Here is a 25,000-nt window from a genome sequence, read left to right as displayed (position 1 = left end):
TCTAAAGGTCCTAGGCCGCCCGAGGAAGTCTCTTTGGCTGAAACAGATGGTTATTTGTAGCGACCATATGTAACTGTTTACCCTCAAATAATTAAAAATATAATAATTTGCTCTTTTTATTGAGCACTATCTAACAACGTCTTTGTATTCATTAGTTTCGATTTTGAACACCTCAAGCTTATTGGGAAGTGATATACAAATTACCATGAGCGTACGAAGCGATGCTTTTTGTGTAAACAAATTGAGCTTAGGTAATTGGACTGTCAAAAAAATGTTAATTCACTACCCGCATAGCAGCAGCCGTATAGTGCAACGATTAGAAGCTCGATGATTGTCGTTTGGTCGATCGGGTTTCGATCCTAGCTTGAGGTATTTGCTTGTCCAGCCGCATTAATGGGCTGTGAAACAGCGAAACAGTACTGTGTGTGGATGACTATATATATATATATATATATATATATATATATATATATATATATATATATATATATAGAGAGAGAGAGAGAGAGAGAGAGAGAGAGAAATGAGTGGGAGGTGGGGGTATGTTCAAGTACTTGTTATTTAAAGATAGAGATTATGAATATATTTATATATGTATATATAGTGTATTTTGCCGTCTGAAGAGTAGATGTTTTGGGAATATTTTTATGGCATAATATTTAAATTTATCCAAATGGTTACAAAACAATTGTAACGCATATGAAAATAAAGGATATGATGTCCCCATTTTATATTTTTTCTTGATTTTTCGAAAAGATAAATATATATATATATATATATATATATATATATATGTGTGTGTGTGTGTGTGTGTGTGTGTGTGTGTGTGTGTGTAACGAATTTTGTCTGTGGATGTATGTGAGTTCGTTCCACATGGACTCGGAAACGGACGGACCGACTATTTTAAATTTCACACGTATGTACTTGATGCATCTGAAAGTGTTCTATCGTAGGTCTTGTATCAGAAGGGGTCTGATAAAATCAAAAATCAATAATCGAAAACGTCCGATTAAAGAAAGAAGTCCACTTTCATGCAACGTAACATGATAAGTGCATTGGAGAAGTGTTATCACCGCATAAGCACAAATGTCAATTCTACAAAATCAACGGCAGATTCTTTTGTAAGACAGGGGCGCATTCTAAATGAATGTTTCTTCATAGAGTACACAGTTTCCACCATTCTCAATGCATTATTTACTATCTTATTTTGTTGGTTGTAAAAGTCCGGAGCACGATTACTTACTCACGTCTCTTTGGTCAGTGTGAATACGACGTACTCATCTTCTAACTGTGCTAACATGAAATGTATCGGCTTTGCGAATGTTCAACAGGTGTCTGCGAATGTTGATAGATTCAAATTTTTTCGGCGTGGAGAATTTCAGTGACACATATCCGCACATCCACAGCAGCATTTGGTTTCTTAGAGTTTCGCACTGTCAATATGTCCAACGGAAGTTTAAACTTTCAAGTCCTGGGTGCATAAGTACAGTCTTCATAACAATGCAATGTGTAATTCCCTCTGATCCATTCAGGCGGAATAAAACAGGAAGCATTGTTACACTTGGAACGACCGTCCTGCATATACATACATATATATATATATATATATATATATATATATATATATATATATATATATATATATATATATATGCCTCTTTTGTTTTCGCAACCTCACCCCTTTTTTTCTTATTTTCTTTAAATATTAAATCTTAAAAATTAAATGTTGTCGGATCTAAATTGAGACACCCCCCCCTTTTTTTAATCGTCTTCATTCTAATATCGCCTTTTCAAATCATAATAACCACTTCTGTCCAAGTCTGACGAAGTTACTGGATCGCTGATACAATTCGGTAGCGGAAACATGTGTAACTAAACAGATAAAACGGTAATAAAATAAATATATATATATACTTGCTCTGCAATAATATTGAGCACCTTCTTATAGTTTTCACTTTTAACCAGTTCTGCTACACACACACATACACGTATAGTAAGTTATAAAAATATATATGGCAATTAAGCTACACAGAATATTCCGCGTTTCATCCACGCTAGGATTAGTCAGGATGCGGAATATTCTGTGTAGCTTAATTGCCATATATATTTTTATAACTTACTACCTGGCTCTACATATGTATTGAGCACTGTTGAAGTAAATACTTAAAGTTCACGTATAAAATTATACTTTCGTATATTAATTTATGTGATTAAATGTTGTTGGTTGGGGTTTTTTTACGGCATATCAACCCTTTTCAGATTATTTAATACCGGATCCAAAGATTCGGAACAAAATTTTTTTAATAGAATATATTTGTTGTTTTCTAGTCGGTTTCTATTTAACCCATAGTTGGGACCCTAACAGGTACTACCACTCCGGGTCAGAGTGGATCTGGGAGCAATGGCAATTAAAGGGTGGCTCTACACTCCCCAAAGCCTGCAAGCTGGGGCCTCACCACTGGATATAATTTAAGGTCATATCCCGACCAAATTAAGTAGTATTATATATATATATACATATATATATATATATATATATATATATATATATATATATATATATATATATAACTACTTAATTTACTCACATAAAATTAATATACGAAAGTATAGATTTATGCGTAAACTTTAAATATTTACTTCAAAAGTGCTCAATACGTAGGTAGAGCTAGTTAGTAAGTTATAAAATGTATATGGCGATTAAGCTACACTAAATATTCCGCGTTTCATCCACTCTATGACGCTTCAGGCTTATGAAGAGTCCTAGAGTGGATGAAACGCGGAATATTCAGTGTAGCTTAATCGCCATATACATTTTATAACTTACTACTATATATATATATATATATATATATATATATATGTGTGTGTGTGTGTGTGTGTGTGTGTGTGCGCGCGCGCGTGTGTTTATATATATATATATATACAGGGTGTCCACAAAGTCTGGCTGCATAATCTACACGGTGCCCACAAAATCTGACTACATAATCTACAGGGTGTCCACAAAGTCTGGCTACATAAATGTAGCCAGACTTTGTGGACACCCTGTATATATATACACACACACACACACACACACACATATATATATATGTATGTATATATATATATATATATATATATATATAGAGAGAGAGAGAGAGAGAGAGAGAGCGCGAGAGATGGATAGATAAAGGCTGGTAGGCAGTTAAAGAGAGAGCAGAGAGAGACTAGTAAATATGTACGCTCGGAATGTGCATATATTGACTTGTATTCATTTATTTACTTCGTTTATAAGTATGCGTCAATTGTTCCTTTTTCATTTGCCAGCCCAGTCGGTGGTGCATTAGAATACGCCGACTGCCCCCCCCACAGAGGGTAAAAGTCCCTCAATGGGGGTCCTGGATATGACTTTAAACTATATCCAGTGGTGAGGCCCTAACTTGTGGGCTTTGGGGAGTGTGGAGCCACCCTTTAATTACCATTGCTCCCAGGTCCATTCTGACCCGGAGTGGTAGTACCTGTTAGGGTCCCAATTATGGGTTAAATAGAAACGACGTGAAAACAGCAAATATATTCTATTAAAAAAAATTTTTCTTCCGAATCTTTGGATTCGACATTAAATAACCCGAAAAGGGTTGATATGCCGTAAAACAAAAACAACCAACCAACCTTTTTCATTTGCAGCATTTCAACGTAAACGATAAAAAACGAAAGAACTTCCTCGGAGGTAAATCAGTTAGCATGTGCAAAATTAGTGAATATACTCACGAAAAGTAAAATAATGGTCAGCTCAAGGGGAGATAACTACTTTCTATTTTAAGAGTTAGTTCCGAAGTGAACATGTTCTTCTTATTCGTGATTGATAGATAAACCGTTTGATAAATATTTCAACTGTTCGATACATAAATCGTTAAATAGCTAAGTATATATAAAGAGACTGATATATATATATATAATTCTAATATATAAAAGGCTATATGTCTGTCTGTCTATCTGTCTCCATATTTTCAAACTCTATCTTCTCCGAAACTAAAAGTCGCAGAATGGCGCTAGGGGCCTAAAATGATTTGATTTTTACAAACTGTTCGTTTATTGGTCGTTATAGTTTTTAAAGGCTCAAAAATGGGTCAAAATTGAAAAATTCGTCAAACAATTTGTACATTTATCTTAGTTAATTTTTAATTTTAAAATTTTGATCAGTTCATATGCGTGCCACGTATGTACAGCGGTAACGTCATCAGCCTTAAATACTACAGTTTTGTTTTCGGTTTCGATTCAAGCCAATGGCAGCCAAATACCATTTATTTAACTTTTGAAATCACAACTCTATAATAATATATACGAAATCTGGACAAATTCAAATATAATATTTAAGTGTATTTTTGCCGGGCAATGCCGGGCGTCTTACCGCTAGTATATATATATATATATATATATATATATATATATATATATATATATAGAGAGAGAGAGAGAGAGAGAGAGAGAGAGAGAGGGAGAGAGAGAAAGAAAGATACATACATACATACATACATACATACATACATACATACATACATAGCTAGAAAGATACATAGATAAATATTTAGGTATATATAGACGTAAATGTTTTATAAATATACCGTGGATTTACAAATAAATTAAATGCGTTTCGGAAAATACATCCGAAGATATATGGAGAGATAGTTATACAAAAAAGCGTATATAAAAACGTAGATAAGCAGGTAGGTATGTAGATAGATTGATACAGAGATATATAAATATAAAGAGAAATAGAGAGATAGATAGATAGATAGATAGATAGATAGATAAACCGTTCGATAGATAGATCACTCCTTAAATAGATAGATAGATAGATAGATAGATAGATAGATAGATAGACTTATTTCCACCACCAAACAACGTTACTGCCTACAAGGGCCATGACACCCACTAACCAGAACTCCAACACTCGAGTTTCGCCTTTATTTGGGCTCATCAGGTAGACGCATTCGAACTCGGGATTCGAAACCCAAGCCTCTTGCATGCACTCTACCAATTGAGCAAACACAAGACAATTATACAACACCACACACAAGAATTTATAGATAGATAGATAGATTGATCATCCATTCGATAGAGAGAAGATAGATAGACAGATAGATTGATCAACCGTTCGATAGATAGAAATTCTTAGAAAGATAAACAGATAGATACATCAACAGTTCGCTAAATAGACCAATCTTAAGATAAATAGACAGATAGATTGATCAACCGTTAGATAGATAGATAGATAGATAGATAGATAGATAGATAGATAGATTGATAGATCTAAATTTTCATAAAAATATCCTTTGCTAACAAATTAAATCCGTTTCGGTTTTTACTAACAATGTTAATTTCTTAAAAAACTAAAAATACAAAAAAAACAAGGCACACACACGCGCGTGCACACACACATACACGCACATTTCCTCGTACTTTTATTTTATTTCGTCTTTACCTGTTTCAGTGAGAGAGTACAGCAAAAAAGAAGAGAAAGAAAAAAAAAACAAGAAACGCAGCGGCCGACAAATTTGATGAGTTCCCCAGATTGGACAAGAAAAACAAAATGTCCGACGACCGTTAACGGAACAACCAGCCTCTGACAAGTGAAGCGTTCAACGTAAATCGCTTTAACCGGTGGACAATGTAGGCGGCACGGCGGTGGTAGAGAGGACCGGAGGTGGTGGGCATTTTTAACACGAGGCATTAATGTCGGTCGTCACCGACTATGTGTAAATGAACCTCGTTGTAAGATTTGATGTCTCATTCAAACAGACTCGCTCGTACTGATGCGATACACATGTGTGTGTGTGCGTGTGTGTATATATATATATATATATATATATATATATATATATATATATATATATATATAAAGTGAATAAATGACAAAAGACTATATTCCAAAGTTGAAGATGCAGTCATTTGTCCTCACTTTGTAAAGGTGACCTTTCTGGCAAAGGGGGAAGAATTACTGCTATCTGGGCCGGTATCCATCTATCTCGTAAGTTTGGCTGATTTTGACCTAGGAGTAGTATATTTTTAGCTTCTAACATCACGTGGCTTCATGTCTTGTCTGGAGCGATTGACTCTAAAAGAACAGGATTGTGACGCTATTGCCGAGATACACAACATTTTTTGGAAAATTCCACTTTACTTAATTTTCAACTTCACCTGGAAATTTACCTTTGTAACCATATTCTTATACACGCACGCATACATACACAAACCTACACACACATATGCACAAATCTGTACACGTGCACACACAAACCTCTTACCTTGCTACAGTTGTATTCGGAACAACAATAAGAAATCGCACTGGGAAAAAACTGTCAAACGACTGAATTTTGTCACGGATTCGTTTGAAATTGTTGAGTCGTTTGATTTACGTATCCCCTTATCCGCTTATTCCCGCCATACCTATCCGTTGATTTTTCGCTCGTGTGCAAAGATGGACGCCAAGTTGAGCAAAAGAACGATTGCTAATTTGACGTTCAACGCCAAACGATGCTTCTGTTCTTAATGTGTGACCAAAATGGCGGAATTCAGTGCAGGACCGAAACAGACTCAGCTCTCTCTGTCTCTGTCTCTGTCTCTGTCTCTCTCTCTCTCTCTGTCTCTCTCTCTATCTCTCTCTCTCTCCATCTTTTTGTACACCCCTTTCTTTCTCTTTCACTCTCGTTCTCTCCCGAAATGGCCACACGTCCCCCCCCCAAAAAAAACAGCTATTCATCTTATGTCGCTCCGTCTAGCAACTCAAGAGTCAGTTAATGAATAGCTAAGAGGTGTCGAGATTTGCGACGCGCACTGCCAAACGATTAGCGGACACATTCCCTAGGATAAGCCGACAAATCATAGATTAATCATTATTTATCTCGTTTTACGAAGGGATGAAACGATTACTGTCACTAGTTGAGAGAACCTCGACTGATATGACTATAGCGCGTTCTTCATTTTCCAATTAAGAATAGATTGAATGCAGAAACCATGCTGTATACAGTCGCCGGGTTCGTACGTTGAATTAAAATTCACAACCATCTCAGATACAAATAAACTTCGATTTCTGCTTAATGTGGGTACTTCTCGAGTTTATGACCAAATTTCCGGCAAGTTCCCGTCGACACCTTGCGACAGTTTACGCAATCTGCGGAAGCGAGTATTGGCGGACGATAAATTCGAAACGTTCCACCCCATCCCTATTTTATTTATTTATTTATTCATTAATTATATACTCACTAGGAATAGTCACACAGGCTATCATCAAAGATATCTCTTTGACGACAACTTGTGGCGGTCTCTGGGGTCTCCGGGGTCTCAGCGACAATAAGTCTTCCCAGATTTCCAGTACTCGCCACGACTTTCGATAACCATTACAGATGAATTTGCGTTATTTTGCAACAGCCGCTTACCACTGATTTCTCGTTAGTAGCGATCATAGGTCTTCACTGGAATTTCGATGACAATAAACTTCTTTGCACTTATCCAGCAGAGGTCTGGCTAGTGCTTTCTCTCCTCGATCTTTCCATCCTCCTTGACTGTCACTTATTTGGTGTGACACTAGTTTATAGTGATGAAAACAAAAATTGACGGGGTACTTGATTATATATATATATATATATATATATATATATATATATATATATATATATATATATATATATATATATTTCCTATCTGGGTCATTTTGACATTTGTTTTTCTATTTTATATTTAATTCTATCACCATTTAATTTTTTCCTCTTCTTCTTCCCTGATCTTTCTTATTTATATTTATGTCTAGGCAGCAGTTTGAAAAGCATATATTATTTTTCTTTTATTAATATTATTGGAATTTTTCCCCTTTTCCCTTGTACATATTTGTGAATTATTCCATGGATTTCGGCCTTTAGATTATTTTGGACCACCTTCCAATTACGTAATTTCCTTGGATTTTACTTGTGCAAATGGAAATTCAATTAACTTTCTTGAAGTTATATTTTTGGATTTTACCGTCATTGGATTATTTATCTTTCACCAGATTATCCATTCACGTGAAATCATCTTTTTCTTCACCATATTCCCTCTGCTTCACTTTTTTGTTATCAAGTAAGATCTTTGACTTACTTGTTGTTTCATAAAATACTTTTGTATGCAAAATCCGATCCCGCATTTTGCTAATTCCTACCCTCTGATGAGAAGGAAAGTATTTCTTCGAAACCCCGCGGATTAAGGACTATCCACTTATCAAGTGTTTCCTTTTCAGATTAAATATGTCTTTAACTCTTTTTCAAAGTGTTTTTTAACATGTTTTATTAACTGTTTGCTCGTATATATATATATATATATATATATATATATATATATATATATATATATGTGTGACTACTTAATTTAATCACATAAATTAATATACGAATGTATAAATTTATGCATAATCTTTAAGTATTTACTTCAACAGTGCTCAATGCGTAGGTAGAGCTAGGTAGTAAGTTATAAAATATATATGGCAATTAAGTTACGTTGAATATTCCGCGTTTCATCGACGCTAGGATTCATCAGGGTTATGCATAAGCCTGACAAATGATAGAGTTGATGAAACTTTGAATATTCTATGTAGCTTAATTGCCATTTATATTTTATAACTTACTATATATATATATATATAAATATATATATAGAGAGAGAGACAGAGAGAGAGAGAGAAAGAGAGGAGAGACAGACAGCCAGGCAGACAGACAGACAGACAGAAAAATAAAGAAGAAATAGAGCAAAGAAAGTGATAAATGAGAAAAGGAAAAAATAGATAAATTCCTGCAAAATCTAATTAGTTTTCTGCGAAGTATTCGTTGCTTTGATTCTCGGTGATTTGAAATTCTCTTGAACACGTAACGATATGACATCACTCAAATCGCTGACGTCATCGAGCAATCTCATTAGGTTTTCTGTTCACGTGAAACGATTACGAAATTTGCAGAAAAGTGAACTCCGATCTTGTTTGTCAATTTGTTAGAAAAAAAAAAAACGTTCCGCCTCATTGCTAAACTTGAGATAAGTTTCGGATTACTTTTAAGTGAGTGCGAGCCGGTAAAAACGGAAAGGGCGCAGAAATGACAATATTTTTATAACGGACGTCGTTTGCCAGTCATCTTCTTCTTCTTCTTCTTCTTCTTCTCCATTTTCTTATTATTTTTTTCTTATTTCTATCCTTCTTTTCCTATATCTACAGCAACTTCTTTTTTTATTCTTATTCTACTTTGTTTTCTTCTATTCTTTTTCTTCTTTTACTTCGTCTTTTTTATTTTTCTTTCTTTTTCTTCTTTCCCGTTTTTATTTAATTTCATCTTCTAATCTTACTTTTTTCTTCAACGACTTAGACTTCATTTTCTTCTTCTTTTTCTTCTTTTTTTCTTCTACTTCTTTTTCTTGTCCTTCTCCCTTATGTTATTCTTCAACGAAACTTCTCCTTCATTTTCTCCTTCTTCTTCTTCTTCTTCTTCTTTTTCTTCTTCTTCTTCTCCTTCATCTTCTCCTTCTTCTTCTTCTTCTTCTATGATTATTTCGCCTTTCGTCCTTTTTTTTTGTTTCGTTTAATCCGTCTCCATTCTTCTTCTTTTATTCTGTCTCCTATTCTCATAGTACTTTTACTTCTTCAAATATAACATTTTATTCTCGTTCCATAACGAAACAAAATGTCCAGAAACTCTCTAATATGGAGAACTGTTACCCCATCTAGGGAGGAGCTGCTCAGAACATCCTATCTCATATCGAGAGGACAAAACAAAACCGACTTCAGAATCTAGTGGGCGATGTTCTTCGCATTTCCATGATAACTCTTCCTCACAGAAGAGACTTTGCGAGTCTATCTCTGCTCTATCGATATTTTCATAGCAAATGCTCGACTAAGTTTCCATCTATGATTACTCCTGCAAGTCTTTCGCGAAAAAACACCCAACTAGCTATAATAACTATCAGCAATTCCCATGCCTTAATCTTAGTGCAAATTCCATGAACAGAGTTGTATTACTCATATGTGGAACATAATACCACAGAACTGCTTCCCGACTGATTACAACATGGTCGTTTTCATGTCCGGTGTGAATAGTTTCGTGAAGAGCAGTCCTCTAAATTAAATAAACTTATTGAATTTCAACTATGGTAAGCATTAACTTTTATCCTTGCGTGGTTTACGGGCCTTGATAATTGGTGAAGATATATTGTAATAAAATTACTCTTATTTCTTTCGTTTTGTTCTTTTTTATCTTTTTTCTTTTTATACATTCTTTTTTTTCTTTTTCTTCTTCTCCTACTACTATTATAGCTACTATTTCTTTTTATTCATTTTTTACTAATACTATCTTACTAGCACAACTACTTCTTTTCTTTTTTTTTTCTTCTACGTCTACTTTCTCCCCTTCTTCTTTCTTGTCTTTTATTGAATTACTTTTCTTTTTCCTCTACTGTTACTTCTTCCCTTGATTCTTATGTTCCTAAGTACACTTCTTTTTTTTCTTTTTCTTTTTTTTTCTTTTTCTTTCTTCTTCTTCATCATCATCAACTTAAAGATGTAAACTGCAAATAACATCGCTTTGATTTCACCATTTTGAAAACACAACCAAGAATGGATTTATCATCTTCCCTTTTTTTTTTTTTTTTTTTTGATCCTTTAGTGTTTAGTTTTCTGTTTATTCGATTTAAAATCTGTTGAAACGATTCACTCAAAGTACAAAAAACAAAAACACAAAGCAACAAAAAACACAAAGGTTTTTTTTTTTTAAACTGCTGGACGCATATGAAATGGTATAAAATCGACAGTTTGTTTTCTTATTGTAATTTAGCAGGACCCATGTCCCGTCGTTACTCGGTAGAATTGACAAACCCAAAGAAACTCATGTCCTAACCCTTGAATCACATATATATAATTTTAGTCGAAGTTATTTTAGCGTTAATTAAGAGTTTATGCAATCAATATTTCATTTATTTACAAACTGGAAAGATAATTCAAGCTGCTGAAAACGTACACAACACAGACAGTGAAATAAAACATAATGAGCAATCAACAATTCCTCCACTATCCAATAATCATGAGGTTGTTTGCACGACAATCGAGAAAGCTAACATGCTTGCTTGTCGGTTTGACTCAAACTCTACTTTGGACCCAGCAAACCATTCGTTCCCTGACTTTCCTTTGCAGACAAACGTCACACTAGATAATCTGAAAATCAACCCTTCTCGGGTACATGATACCATAAAAAATAGAATGGCACAGAACCAGAGTCAATGGTGACAATTCGGGAATATATATATATTTTAATATGTATTAATAAAAAAGTCAACACGAAAAATATATAAATGTTTATATCTTTTCTGTTTTTGTTTCCTGTGTGTTGACGTGTAGGAATACAAAAAGTCCTTTGAAAAAAAAAACAAGAATGTTTCCTTTAAAAGCACATAATTTTCGACAGATCCTTCGATCTTCCCCAGTGTGAATGTACTACACACACACACATACATATATATATATATATTTGTGTGTGTGTGTGTGTATGTGTGTGTGTGTGTATAGTACAAAACTTTGTTGAAATTCAAAGACTTACATTTTTTTCTTTTTTGTAACTTTTGTTTATTTCATCCTGGATTTCTGCATTACAGCCGTTTCGTTAATGGGATGGCAATTTTATGATCTTATGTGTTCATAAAAATTTCCTGTTCTCACCAACTCGTTAGATGTTGTTTCCATTTGATGTAACGAACAAAAAGTTGATTTTGTACATGATAAGCCTGGTGTTTGAGGAAAAGAAATTCCATCCCCACGTTGCTACATATCAGCCATCTTCCCATTTTATTAATTTTTTTTTGTCTCCTTTACTTTTTAATCTTCTGCTTTTTTCGATTTAAAATCTGCTGAAACGATTCACTCAAAGTAGAAAAAAACAAAAAAACATATATATATAAAACAAAAACATATATATATATATATATATATATATATATATATATATGTATATATGTTTTTGTTTTATATATATATATGTTTTTTTGTTTTTTCTACTTTGAGTGAATCGTTTCATGATCTATGAAATCAATAACCCCGTCAGAACAGCTTTTTAATGGAGAACAATATTAGTGCAAACAAGTTAGACTTAAATTAGTATTTTAATTACTTACATAATACGGAGATCAAATTCGGTTGACCAATTCTCATATCCAATATGAAGACGAAAGTGGACTTACCTAAAAAAGAGAAAGTACAAGCATTTAATTCGGTGCAAGCTTTTTGAGATGAACCAATTTTTAAAAAAGCTGAAAGAACATTTAAACATTTCTATCATGAACGCTCAGAAGAGTTCGTTGTTTTTAAAAAAGAAGTTTTGTAAACTTTGCCATTTAGGGTGAATGGACACCTAAATCGTACCTTATCTCCAAGAAAGCAATTCTATAGTTTATGTTTAGACTCATCCTAAGACGAGTATAATAAAGAGTACGTTTATCTTTACGGTAGGACATTAATATGCCTGAAGTAAGTAAAAGGTTAAATATAATTGAATAAGCATATTTTTTGCATATATATATATATATACGTTTTTGTTTTATTTTTTATTACCGTATTTTTCTGTTAAGTTACATTATTGTTTCAGCTACCCGGCCGTTTTTTTTTCTTTTTTTTTTGCCGTCTGTAGCTTCCTCAGACTTTTACAGAAATATTCGTTTTATATATATATATATATATATATATATATATATATATGTATGTGTGTGTGTGTATGTGTGTGTGCATAGATCGTCATATAATGACTAGATCACTCTGACTGACGTTAAAGCAGTTAAAAAGAATGAATGTTTAATTTCAACTGAATGGTTCTGGTCTTTGATAATGAAGCCAGACATGACTTCTGTTGTCAGGGTTCGAATTTATCGACTGGCGTTAATCGTGATACCTTGCAATGATGATTCCCGAAAGGATGAAACACTAGTGTCTGTAGGTATTTAATTATTATAGTAAATAATTATATATATATATATATATATATACATATATATATATATATATATATATATATATATATATATATCCAAGCTTGAGATATTCAAAAGTAGGAACTAATGAACTCAACGAGGTTCTTAGATAGTGCTCGATTACAAGGGAAATTTTTTTTATTAAAAGGTAAACAGTTACATTTGGTCGCTACAAATACCTATCTGTTTCAGTCAATGGGACTTCATTAGACGACCCTGAACTATCTGACGGTAAAGAAAGAAAGAAAAAAAAACTAAAAACTTATACAAAATAGTGTTAGAAACCAACCGGATATATGTCAGACCATGTCACGGTAACATATATTGAGTGAGTTTCTAACAGTATTTTGTAAAGTTTTTTAGTTTGAATTCATTTTTCAAAAATTTATTAATCCAACAGCGAGCTCGCCGCCATTTTTTTTCAAATAAACCGATAAACATTGCATGTGTTTTCGAACCCATTTAACATTTTAAATTAAATAAAAATACTAAAAACTTATCCAGTAGGTAGAAAAGTAACTTATCTTGCCTTTGGTAACATTTATTTGTTATATATTTGTTTTTTGATAACTTTTTCGAATTTATGTCTCTTGTAAAACAACACCTCTTAAAGTTGGCATTGTCAACCAAGCCATACCCCCTGTCTAATAGTCGTGATCTCGCTTCCCTGTGCTTGTGTTACATGTACTTTAATGAAACGTGCTTTAACAAACACGCAGCACTGATGTTCCCTCGATGTAAATACCACCAACGTACTCCACAAGTAACAAAATCTCACTTCTTCAGTGTGTAACATAGCACGGACGCGCGTATAGAAATGCATGCGAAATGACGTCATCAGTAAAAAAAATGAACACTTAAAAAAGATCTCGTTAGAGACGAGAAGCACGTTGGAGATCTCGTTAGAGGAACAATCACGCGACTGACATCACGGCCGTTACAATGACGAAATAAGTGATGTTGTTACAAAGAAAAAGCGAGTTGATTCTCTTTTCTATTTTTTGTGGACTTTGCGACTGAGGCTACAAAGTGTCGCTTCTTGGACAACATTACAACTGTAGATAACCCCCTATGTCGGACAGTGCACGGCTCTGAACTTTTTTTTCACGTACTATCAAATTTTACATCTCAGTGGCACTATTTGTTAGGTACAACTCTCAGCGTAGTAAGACAAATATCTTTGGTGAGTGATGGGGCCTTTGGCTAAGAGTTGTGCAATAGATATCCCATAATCCCATTTTTACAGAACTCTCTCTATTTCTCGACTGACTGGCATGCAGTGAACACACATATTTTGGTGTATTCTTCCGGCGCAAAGAATTAGCTAATGTAGCCTAGGCTAGGATAAAAGAAATCATTTGTAATTTAGTACCTTTTTTATCAATATATAATATTGTTAAATAAAGTAGTTAAGTTCTTTTTTCTAAAAATCTGTGTTGCAGACATCCCAGCCAGAAATCGACCCCAAGATCACCTCACAGCCAGAACGACCTAAGAAGCGATAACCCGAACCGGACATCAACCAAGCAGAACAAATCCACCCCATTGAGGTATGTCCGATCGTTATTGAGTACCGTTTGTTCACACCAGTGGGGCTAATTCACATGACGAATCAAGTAATACCCCACCGGCAAACAGATGAATTTTCTTTGGAGTTAATCTGATATTAAAAAATCGTGCATTACAAAATGGCCGTTCTGTTTGCCTTGCTCCAATCTGTAATAGCGTTTTTATTTCTTGTTTTTTACATTGAAAGGACGCATGTTATGTTTTTTTTTTCTAAAACACCGAACGATCAGTTTAAATAAAACTAATCAGCTAAAGTTTTATAATTTCTGAAAAAAAAATGTTGCAAAACACAAAAAAAGAGATGGGAGTACAGAGGCGTTGAGAGCCGATCTGAGCTAATTAAAGGGTCAATGAGGGCGGATGTCTGTCTAAAACTAGCAGTGCCACGTTTGTCGAAGACGTTCTATTCCAAGAATAGCGTTTGCCAAAACGGTGTTAACACATCCGGAAGATGGAGGAGGCAGTGTATGTTCCCACGCTTGGTTTGATTCGCCAGCGTTCGTTGCACGAAAGACGATCCCTGAATGTCCCACCTTACAAACAACTAAAAAAAAATGGGATGATCCGAATTGAAGTTTTATTAGATCGGTATTTGTTTTTATCGCTTTTATTTTTTGCTTTTCGAGTACAAATAAATGATGGTCTTGCCTACGTCAGGGCAATTTCAAGAATCGTTTCTTTGGGTAAATATCCTATTTATGCAAATAACAATCCGAGAGCATGGAAGGAGAAATGAGAAAATAATTCTTATTGGAACTGTTATACTAGGTTAGCTTACACACACTCCTACAAAGCGTGATATATATATATATATATATGTGTGTGTGTATGTGTGTGTGTGTGTGTGTGTGTGTTGGAACTGTTATACAAGGTTAACTTACACACACTCCTACAAAGCGTGACATATATATATATATATATATATATATATATATGAGTGTGTGTGTGTGTGTGTGTGTTGGAACTGTTATACAAGGTTAGCTTATATATATATATATTATATATATATATATATATATAACTACTTAATTTACTCACATAAAATTAATATACAAAAGTATAGATTTATGCGTAAACTTTAAGTATTTACTTCAAAAGTGCTCAATACGGAGGAGTCCTAGAGGGGATGAAACGCCGAATATTCAGTGTAGCTTAATCGCCATATATATTTTATAAATTACTATATATATATATATATATATATATATATATGATGATTGTAACGCCTTGTCAGACGAGTGCCACTCCCTCAGACATTTAAAATCCATGAGCCCAAATGCCTGAGGGAGTATATATACAAAGATGATGTTACAGAGTCTTAGCTTTGTACGACAGCTAAGTCTCTCTCTCGGTTCAAAATGTTGAGATCCAGCAACAAGCAAGAGCAAGATACCCAGCAACAAATTAAACTGCAAACCAGCTTAATGCGGGTACTAGTCTCCCGCTTTATGGTTTTTTTAAATCAGAGATAGGCTTCTGCTAGAAAGGTTGCCTTCACCACGGCTTACCGGAGCCCTCTCCCCCCCCCAACACACATATACACCACACAAATATACACGGTGCTAGTTGGCCGTTGACCCAGAAAAAGAGTTTATTCGCCCTTTATATATGTGTGTGCGTGTGTGTGTGTGTGTGCGTAAATGACAAAACATCTATATTAAAAATGCCAAGGTGTTGTCCATCTTACCGTATATTTGTGTAGATCGCGCAGTTCAAATTCAAAGAAGTAATGCCCTATTTTTTAACCAACTCCAACTTATTATATAAAAATGTTTGTCTTGATTAACGTTGATAATTTATTCATTACCGGTGATTGTCGTTCGTGTCGAGTACTCACAAATTCTAGTAAAATGCATTGTTGCTTTTTACCAACAAACGAAATTTTTTATACGCATTGCAATACCAAAAATGAGTCGTTAAATATGAATGTTTTCGGGGGAGTAAAACGTCGACTGAATTGCAACTTAATTTTCTTTAATATTTGGAAAATGTAACAAAAAATCGATAATGTCTCAGCTTGATCGATTCAATTAAATATTAATCGATGAACATTCATAACAATAGCTGGAATGAAATGGAAAATTGATTCACTATTGAACTGCGCTTACAATCATATATATATATATATATATATATATATATATATATATATATATATATATATATATAGAAAATGGGTTAATAAATTCCAACGAAAGAAAGATGTATATTTAAATAAGGGAGTAGTCACCAACAATGTGTATTTTTTAACATTATTTTATTATTCCGTGTCTTGGTTTTTCATTGAGAATTATGTTTGGATCATTGTAATAATAATGTAATATATATATATATATATATATATATATATATATATATATATATATATATATATATATATATGATGATGAAAATAATGGAAATAGTATTCCGACAAAATAGAGAAAATAAAAAAGGAACAAACCGTATTATGTGTTCACCAACGTTTCGTCTTTATTTCACCCAGAGGAAGTCTCGAAATAAAGACGAAACGTTGGTGAACACATAATACGGTTTGTTCCTTTTTTATTTTCTCTCTCTCTATATATATATAAGCCAAAGTGTCTGTGTGTTGGTGTATACATTTTCCTACCAAATAACTCTGTCAATTTTCAGTCTAGAGACTACAAAATTTGATATAAGGGGTATTGAGGTTTTGGAAAATCTTCTTACTCAGTTTTCGGACAGAAATTTGGCTGTCAAGGGGTCAAAGTTCAACGATTTGACCTTTGAAAACTTTACTAAATTCCTCCGCCAATTTTGGGTCTAAACACTTTGAATTTTAGATGTAGGTTACTTGGACGTGGATCAAACGTTTTAATTTGATTGGAGCCACAAAAAATGTTAAGAGGTTAAAACTAGGGTCAAAGTTTTTAAAAGTGTGTGCGTGTGTGGGGGGCATGGCGTAATGTAAGCAAATGATAAGTTATTTTCAGCTCCTCTTCCAATTTTCGAATTTTTTTAATCATGTCAAAACGAACTTTATTTTCGTATTGGTAGATAGATTGTTGCTATTTCTTCTGATGAGTTAAGGGCAAAATAGATTCACTGATTGATATAATAATTAAGTGAATGACTTTTTGCTACGAAACAGACACTGCCAAGAATTGTATGCGACAATTGGATGAAAGGAATAAATTGTAAGATAGTCAACATCATAAAATTTGGAATATAGACTTTTGTCACGTATTCAATATATTGCTCTGTAATTACACTGAGCTTCTTAAATAAGGATTGATATATATTAAACGAAAATATAAGTGAATAAAGAATATTTCCACACACACACACACACACACATATATATATAAATATATATAAATATATATATATATAACTACTTAATTTACTCACATAAATTTAATATACGAAAGTATAGATTTCTGCGTAAACTTTAAGTATTTACTTCAAAAGTGCTCAATACGTAGGTAGAGCTAGTTAGTTACTATATATATATATATATATATATATAATTATTATCATTATTATTATTACTATTATTATTACTACTACTTTAATATAATTACTGGATAAATTGGATAAATGTATTCATAGATAAAATATACCAATGACTTTAATGTGGTTTATATAAGAGTGGTTAATAGTAAACAGAGTGACATATACGTCTTAATCATTTCTTTTAATATCGCTACACAATCCTGATAATGTTTCGATCACTAACTGAAAACTTCGTTAAGCGATGACAATCCTTGTGTTAAGTTTAAATCTACCAGATTGTTTTAGCCTGACTAGCTGTTTAATTATTCATAACTATTGATTGAAACATTGTCATTATTGTGTAGCTATATTAAAAAAAAAGTTTGTATAAATATATAAAAGGTGTATGCGTATATACAGGGTGTCCATAAAGTCCGTATGCGCCTTAAAATATTTATAATTGTATTTGTGATTGCAATAGAAATAACATGTAAAAAGGATTTGATTTTGGAACAATTCATTTTAAAAATTGCACACGGACTTTATGGACACCCTGTATATCTATGTGTGTGTGTGTGTGTGTGTGTGTGTGTGTGTGTGCGTGTGTGTGTGTGTGTGTGTAAAATTCCTCCATGGAATAGTCCATTCTATAACGTCAGATTACGTAGAATTAGTGCATTCTATTTCCCCGCATCGGCACTGTTTGAGTCCAGTGGCAAGGAGAAGTCCAAGACGACTGGAAACAATGCCGAGATAAGCAGAGAGCACATACATCACGTGGAAGTCTCAAATGGTCATCCATCATGTACTGATCAGGTTTAACGTTACTTAAGTTGATTGCGGAATGGTTAGGTTGGAGATTGCGTTACCCTTGCCTCACAGTTACATGTGCAGCAGCCCCTACAGGGAGTATCCTTTGTCTTTCGAGACTTAATGGAGGCATCCTAGTGCATTTCATTCTAGCTACACTGATATATTTCGGTCATATTTAACTGAAATATCAAAATTTTGTGCTGGTTTACTAATTTCTGCTCTTACATAAACTCATATTGAAATATTGAAATTTGCATTTCATATTTACTGGCTCATATATATACATATATATATATATATATATATATATATATATAAAATATATTTTAGTCATCGACATACAGACCTGTTTCGTTGTTTCACAACTCATCAGTGCCGCTAGACTAACACCTCTCCCAAGCCAAGGATCGAACCTAGAACCGTCGTGATGACAGTCGGCAGTCCTACCCCCTGACTACGGAATCGGTGGCCGAAATTAAACTATCCGAACGTCTATTTAAATAAACATCCGTCCGCTACTCGTAGAGGGCTCAAACGTTTGTTTGTAAACAAAGCGCGAGCTTCGCATTATTTCAGCTAAATTAAGTAGCGAGTAAGATAATTTACGAGAGTGCTCTACCGAAGAGGAGAGCTTTATAAAATAATATATATATATATATATATATATATATTTATATATAAACAGATATGTGTGTATATATATGTATATATATATATATATATATAGTACGTTATAAAATATATATGGCGACTTAATACCTAGCTCTACGTATTGAGCACTGTTGAACTAAATGCTTAAAGTTTACGCATAAATTTATTCTTTCGTATAAAATGTATGTGATTAAATAAAGTAGTTATATATATATATATATATATATATATATATATATATATATATATATATACATATATATATATATGTATATATAATACGCATCAAGTGCGCTTGAAACCAAATCGCAACGTAATATTAGGAAAATAAACAAATATTTTATTTGTTTGTACATTATCACAAATATATTTCGGAGGTAGACTCCATCGTCAGTGCGTTGTTTTGTTTGGATTTTTTCCTTTTCTTCTTCCTTGCCATGTTGTAAATTTTTAGAAAGAATTCTGTTTATCTTAGGTTTTGTACTTTAATTTTTCTTGCCTGACTATATCTAATATGATTGAAACGGTCTGCACATCGTAGCAAGATATGACTCTATTTACATTAAAAAAAATTTTTTTAATATATTGATAGATAGATAGATGGATGGATGGATGGATGCTTTTTTAAGTTACGATGTTATTCCGACCCCTGGTTACGGTATTTGCCTCACCTTACGGTGTTCTTTATGATGTTATATGATCGTATACATTTGTATTATATACCGTACTTTATTTTGTTACTAATTTTTAATTGTTTAAAATTTTACTTAGGCCCCGACCATACGCGATTTCACCCACCCCGGAACAGATTAATACCGTATCCCGGCGTGGTACTATAGATAGATAGATATGTGAATGGATAGATAGATCGATAGATAAAAAGATAGACACATAAATAGATTCATCGGTAAATAGATAAATAGATACATTTTAAAGGATTCCTTCAGTCTCGACAGACTATGGATACCCACGGTAAGGGTGTCTTCGCGTGAAATTTTTGTGCCAAGAGTTGCGCAATCTCCAACCACACCTCTTCTGAGTCGACATTGTTGAATACCAGTGGCAAGTTGAGGTTCAGAAAGGCTTGAAACAATATCAGGATAAGTGGAAATCATATACAGCGCCTAGAATTCCCAAATGGTCGCCCATCTGGTACTAGCCAGGCTCAATGTTGCTTAGCTTCGAAGATCTGACGGGAACCGGTGTGTCAACGTGATTGTGCCGTATATATATATACACTAATACATAGATAAATAGTTACATACACAAATAGATTGGCATATAAAAAGATGCACAGATACATAGGTAAGACGATGGATCAGAATATAAATAGATAGATAGATAAATAGACAAATAGGTAGATTAGGAGATAGATAGATAGATAGATAGATAGATAGATTGAGAGACAAATAGGTAGATTAAGAGATAAATAGATAGATAAATATATAGATAAATAAATAGATAGATAGATAGATAAATAGATAGATAAATAAATAGATAGATTGATAGACAAATATATAGATTAAGAGATAAATAGATAGATAGATATATAGATAGATAGATAGATATATAGATAAATATAGATAGATAGATATATAGATAAATATAGATAGATAGATAGATAGATAGATAAATATAGATAGATAGATAAATAGATAAATATAGATAGATAGATAAATAGATAAATATAGATAGATAGATATATAGATAAATATAGATAGATAGATATATAGATAAATATAGATAGATAGATATATAGATAAATATAGATAGATAGATAGATAAATATAGATAGATAGATAAATAGATAAATATAGATAGATAGATAGATAGATAGATAGACAAATATATAGATTAAGAGATAAATAGATAGATAGATAGATAAATAGACAAATAGGTAGATTAGGAGATAGATAGATAGATAGATAGATAGATAGATAGATTGAGAGACAATTATATAGATTAAGAGATAAATAGATAAATAGATGGATAGATAAATAGATAGATAAATAGATAGATAAATAGATTGATAAATAGATTGATAAATAGATTGATAAATAGATAGATAAATAGATTGATAGACAAATATATAGATTAAGAGATAAATAGATAGATAAATATATAGATAGATAAATAGGAGGATTAACAGATAAATATATATATATATATATATATAGATAGACAAATAGACAAATAGATAGATTAAGAGATAAATAGATAGATAGATAGATAGATTCTTTTAATTTAACTTTTTATCAAACTATTTCTCGCTTAATTGCTCTTAAATTTCTGTTTAATCAATTTGATGCTTCGTTAATTTTGATTATCGATATTGTTGATTGCAACGATCGAATGTTGTCGAAAGCCTTAATAATGTGAAGATCACGATCCCCTCTCCAATTACAGTCACTAGGGACGGAGTGCGCCACCGCCTTGTATTTTTGGAAGATAGGGAGGGTAATGGTTGTGAACCCCGGCATCGTTCCCTTCCCCTCACTCATATCCGTACATTTAATTAAGTGTGACATTTCTTGTCACTTTGAAGCACAAACTTGTTTGTTTGTTTGCCATTTTTTGTTTGTTTTTTTTTTTTGTTTGTTTGAGTTTTTTTATGGCGTAAAATTTTTTTTTTTTTTTTTTACGGTATAATTAATATACCGAATTGATATTTAACTGGTTTCTTTTCTAGAAAAGGTATGTCGTTTTTTTTTCTGATTGTAACAAGCCTAGGTTAGCGAACGTTGTAAAATACCATAAAAAATTATCACATAAAATATTTTTCCTCAGAACTTCGTAGTTATTTGAAGAAATGAACGTAAAGTTCTGACTTTTTGAAATGAGGAATAATTGTTTGTATTAAAGTTTATATTTCCTGTATTGATCTAACTATCGTTCTCATATTGAATGTTATTTATGCAACGTTTCAGTTGGATTCGGTGTCGACTGTCATCAGGCGTGTTGGTTGTTGTTGTTTGAAAAAAAAAAATGAGAAAAGTTACGGGCTCCGTATATATTTTCGTATTCTGTGTGTCAGTCTCCACTTTTTGGTCATTGTTTCAAATCTATCAGTTTCCACTTTTTGGCCATTGTTTGACAAGCGGGTGGGCTCTATAAAGATCGACAGGGAGATTATCTCCCTTCCATCGCCGAAATTTCAAGGCTGTACAATATTTATTTTTTTTATTACAATTAGAGACTCCCAAATGTTACTAAATTCCAGGCTCGGTAATTTTTCTTTTTTATTATTTATTTATTTTTAGCATTTGTGCTGCCTGCTTGAGTTGGTTGTATTATTAATCATACAACTATTTTCATGTTAAGTGTTATTTTCACAACGTTTCAGCCGATGTAACAACCTTATTTAGATATGCCTTGTCGAACTCAGTATTTTTTTAACTTGGAAACCTGCACTGAATTTCCAACTGAACACACGCGGGCGGCATGTTTTCGAACCGTCAACTCTGATCAGGAAGAATTCTTAAATAATTTGAAGTTAGATTTTTAGTATCGCCCGCACTGAGGATTGAACACTCAACCTCAAGAAGAGTGTCACTTATAATCCAATGTAAGTAAGTACTTTATCCGTTACGTTATAATTATCATTTAAATTTTAATTATACTCAGCAGCTGCCGAATGATGATAGTTTGTAATCTAAACGATTAAGTTTAAATCTTGCTTATTTAATTACACCGAACAGTGTTTGTTAATCTGTCACACTTAATATTCATGTACTACTCCCGTTCCTCGTTATACGCGTACATTGAGTGACCGCATCTAAAATTGCCAAATTCTTGCCATTTGTTTCTTTGTCATTATTTTTAATTTAAGAACTAGCAGTTCAGCCCGCTTTTGCTCGGGCCCTATGTACTGTTAATAAATCTATGTGTATATGTATAAATGTATTAAAAAGTTTGACTCATGTCCAGGTAACCTACATCTAAATTTTCAAGCGTTTGGATCCAAAATTGGCGGAGGACCTTGGTAGAGTCTGCAAAGGTCAACTCTTTCAACTTTGACCTTTTGGCAGCCAAATTTTCGCCCAAAAACTGAATAAAAAGCTTGCTGCATGTCTGAATACCCTTTATGTAAAATTTCAAATGTTTAGACCCAAAATTGGCTGAATAGTTTGCTAGAGACCGCAAAGGTCCAATTTTTTTAACTTTGATCCCTTGGTAGCCAAATTTTCGCTCAAGAAAACGATTAAAAAGCCTGCCCTATGTTTGAATACATTTATAATTGACGGAGGAGTTTGGTAGAGTTCTCAAAGGTTAAATCGTTGAAATTTGACCCCTTAACAGCCAAATTTCTGGGCGAAAACGGATTACAAAGATTTTCCCAAATCTCAGTACCCTGTATATCAAATTTCGAGTCTGTAGACTGAAAATTAACAGAGTTATTGCGTAGGAAAATATACACAGACACACACACACCCCACACACACACACACGTTTACTTTTACATATATAATAGATAGATTTGGTAAGCACTGCGCATTAAATAATGTTTTACTCTTAAACCAGCTTAACAAGAATTGGAGCCGTCCGCAAATAGACATACAGTTATATCCCTGTTCCAGAACGTTGTATTAAGTTACGTTTTCGCCAAATAATAAGCCTTTGAAAAGCGGATTCTATTTCTGGCCGATAATACGCAATCTTTTGAGATTTTCGTTGGCAAAAATATCAGATGCTTCAAATCTACCAATGCTTAAATCCATTTTTCTTTTCTTTTCTTTGGAAAAAGATGGCTGCAAATAAGTCGCTATGTTTCGTTATGAATGCTAGCTCAGCTTTATTGTAACCCACGTAATATTTCACGAATTATTAAAAAAAAAAAAACCCTTATAGTTTTTAAAATAATAATTGTAGAAGATGAGAACAGTATGACGGCCATCTTTGCGAGAAGACTCGCAATGTTCACGATTCGTTTATTTAAAGACTGGCAAGGTTTCCTAACGTTGTCTGGGATTGAAGTGATGATCAACGAACGTTTCACGCTCCTGTGTTTTTACTGCCATTGAAATCGATGAATAGCCCATTTTTCAATCTGGACTGGACAAACGCACTTTGAACAACCGGCCGCAGCAAATACGTAATACAGTGAGTTATTAGAAAAAGAAATCACACGAACACTTTACAATCCGACTAATATATTTTCGCAAAAGTAAGTTTAATCCGATTATAGATTTAACATAGTGCCAGTAAGGGTCTCACGTGTACGAACATTTTAAAGGCTATTAAGCGAGGCTGCGCGTGCGCATATGGCCAGTTGGTGCTGCTTACTGATTAAGCAATAGTTAATCTAATTGACAGACAATTCCCTTCTTCGAGTAACACGTCTTCGACATAACCATAATCAGAATCCGGCTTACCTTATTGTTTATTTAAATAATGAAAAACAAACAAAAAAGCTGTACAGCTCAGTGCGCATGCGCAATGCAACTGACATTGGTTAACGTCGCCGTATCTCTCCAAAACTTCCGGTAAGGCTACTTCCTGTCTTGTTGGC

General features: G+C 33.2%; 1 protein-coding gene, 1 long non-coding RNA gene and 1 pseudogene across 2 annotated transcripts in view; all 3 read right to left on the bottom strand.

Annotated features, from left to right (window-relative positions):
* LOC145296133 (uncharacterized) overlaps nt 1-12,219 on the bottom strand; it is a 1,188,759-nt gene extending 1,176,540 nt beyond the window's left edge. Inside the window, exon 1 of the mRNA XM_080142289.1 lies at nt 12,154-12,219. The gene's annotated coding sequence lies outside the window, so the exon portion shown is untranslated. The remainder of the gene's footprint in view (nt 1-12,153) is intronic.
* Nucleotides 12,043-25,000, bottom strand: part of LOC145296134 (uncharacterized) — a 284,886-nt gene continuing 271,928 nt past the window's right edge. The window contains exon 2 of the long non-coding RNA XR_013869971.1: nt 12,043-12,219. This is a non-coding gene — a long non-coding RNA (uncharacterized LOC145296134). The remainder of the gene's footprint in view (nt 12,220-25,000) is intronic.
* LOC145296326 (5S ribosomal RNA) lies at nt 20,604-20,720 on the bottom strand (annotated as a pseudogene).

Source organism: Euprymna scolopes, chromosome 16, assembly GCF_053919585.1.
Source record: "Euprymna scolopes isolate OS-2025 chromosome 16, ASM5391958v1, whole genome shotgun sequence".
In the NCBI taxonomy this organism is placed as follows: domain Eukaryota; kingdom Metazoa; phylum Mollusca; class Cephalopoda; order Sepiida; family Sepiolidae; genus Euprymna; species Euprymna scolopes.
Note: the sequence above shows the minus strand (reverse complement) of the source record. Positions and strands in the feature narration are given on the sequence as shown.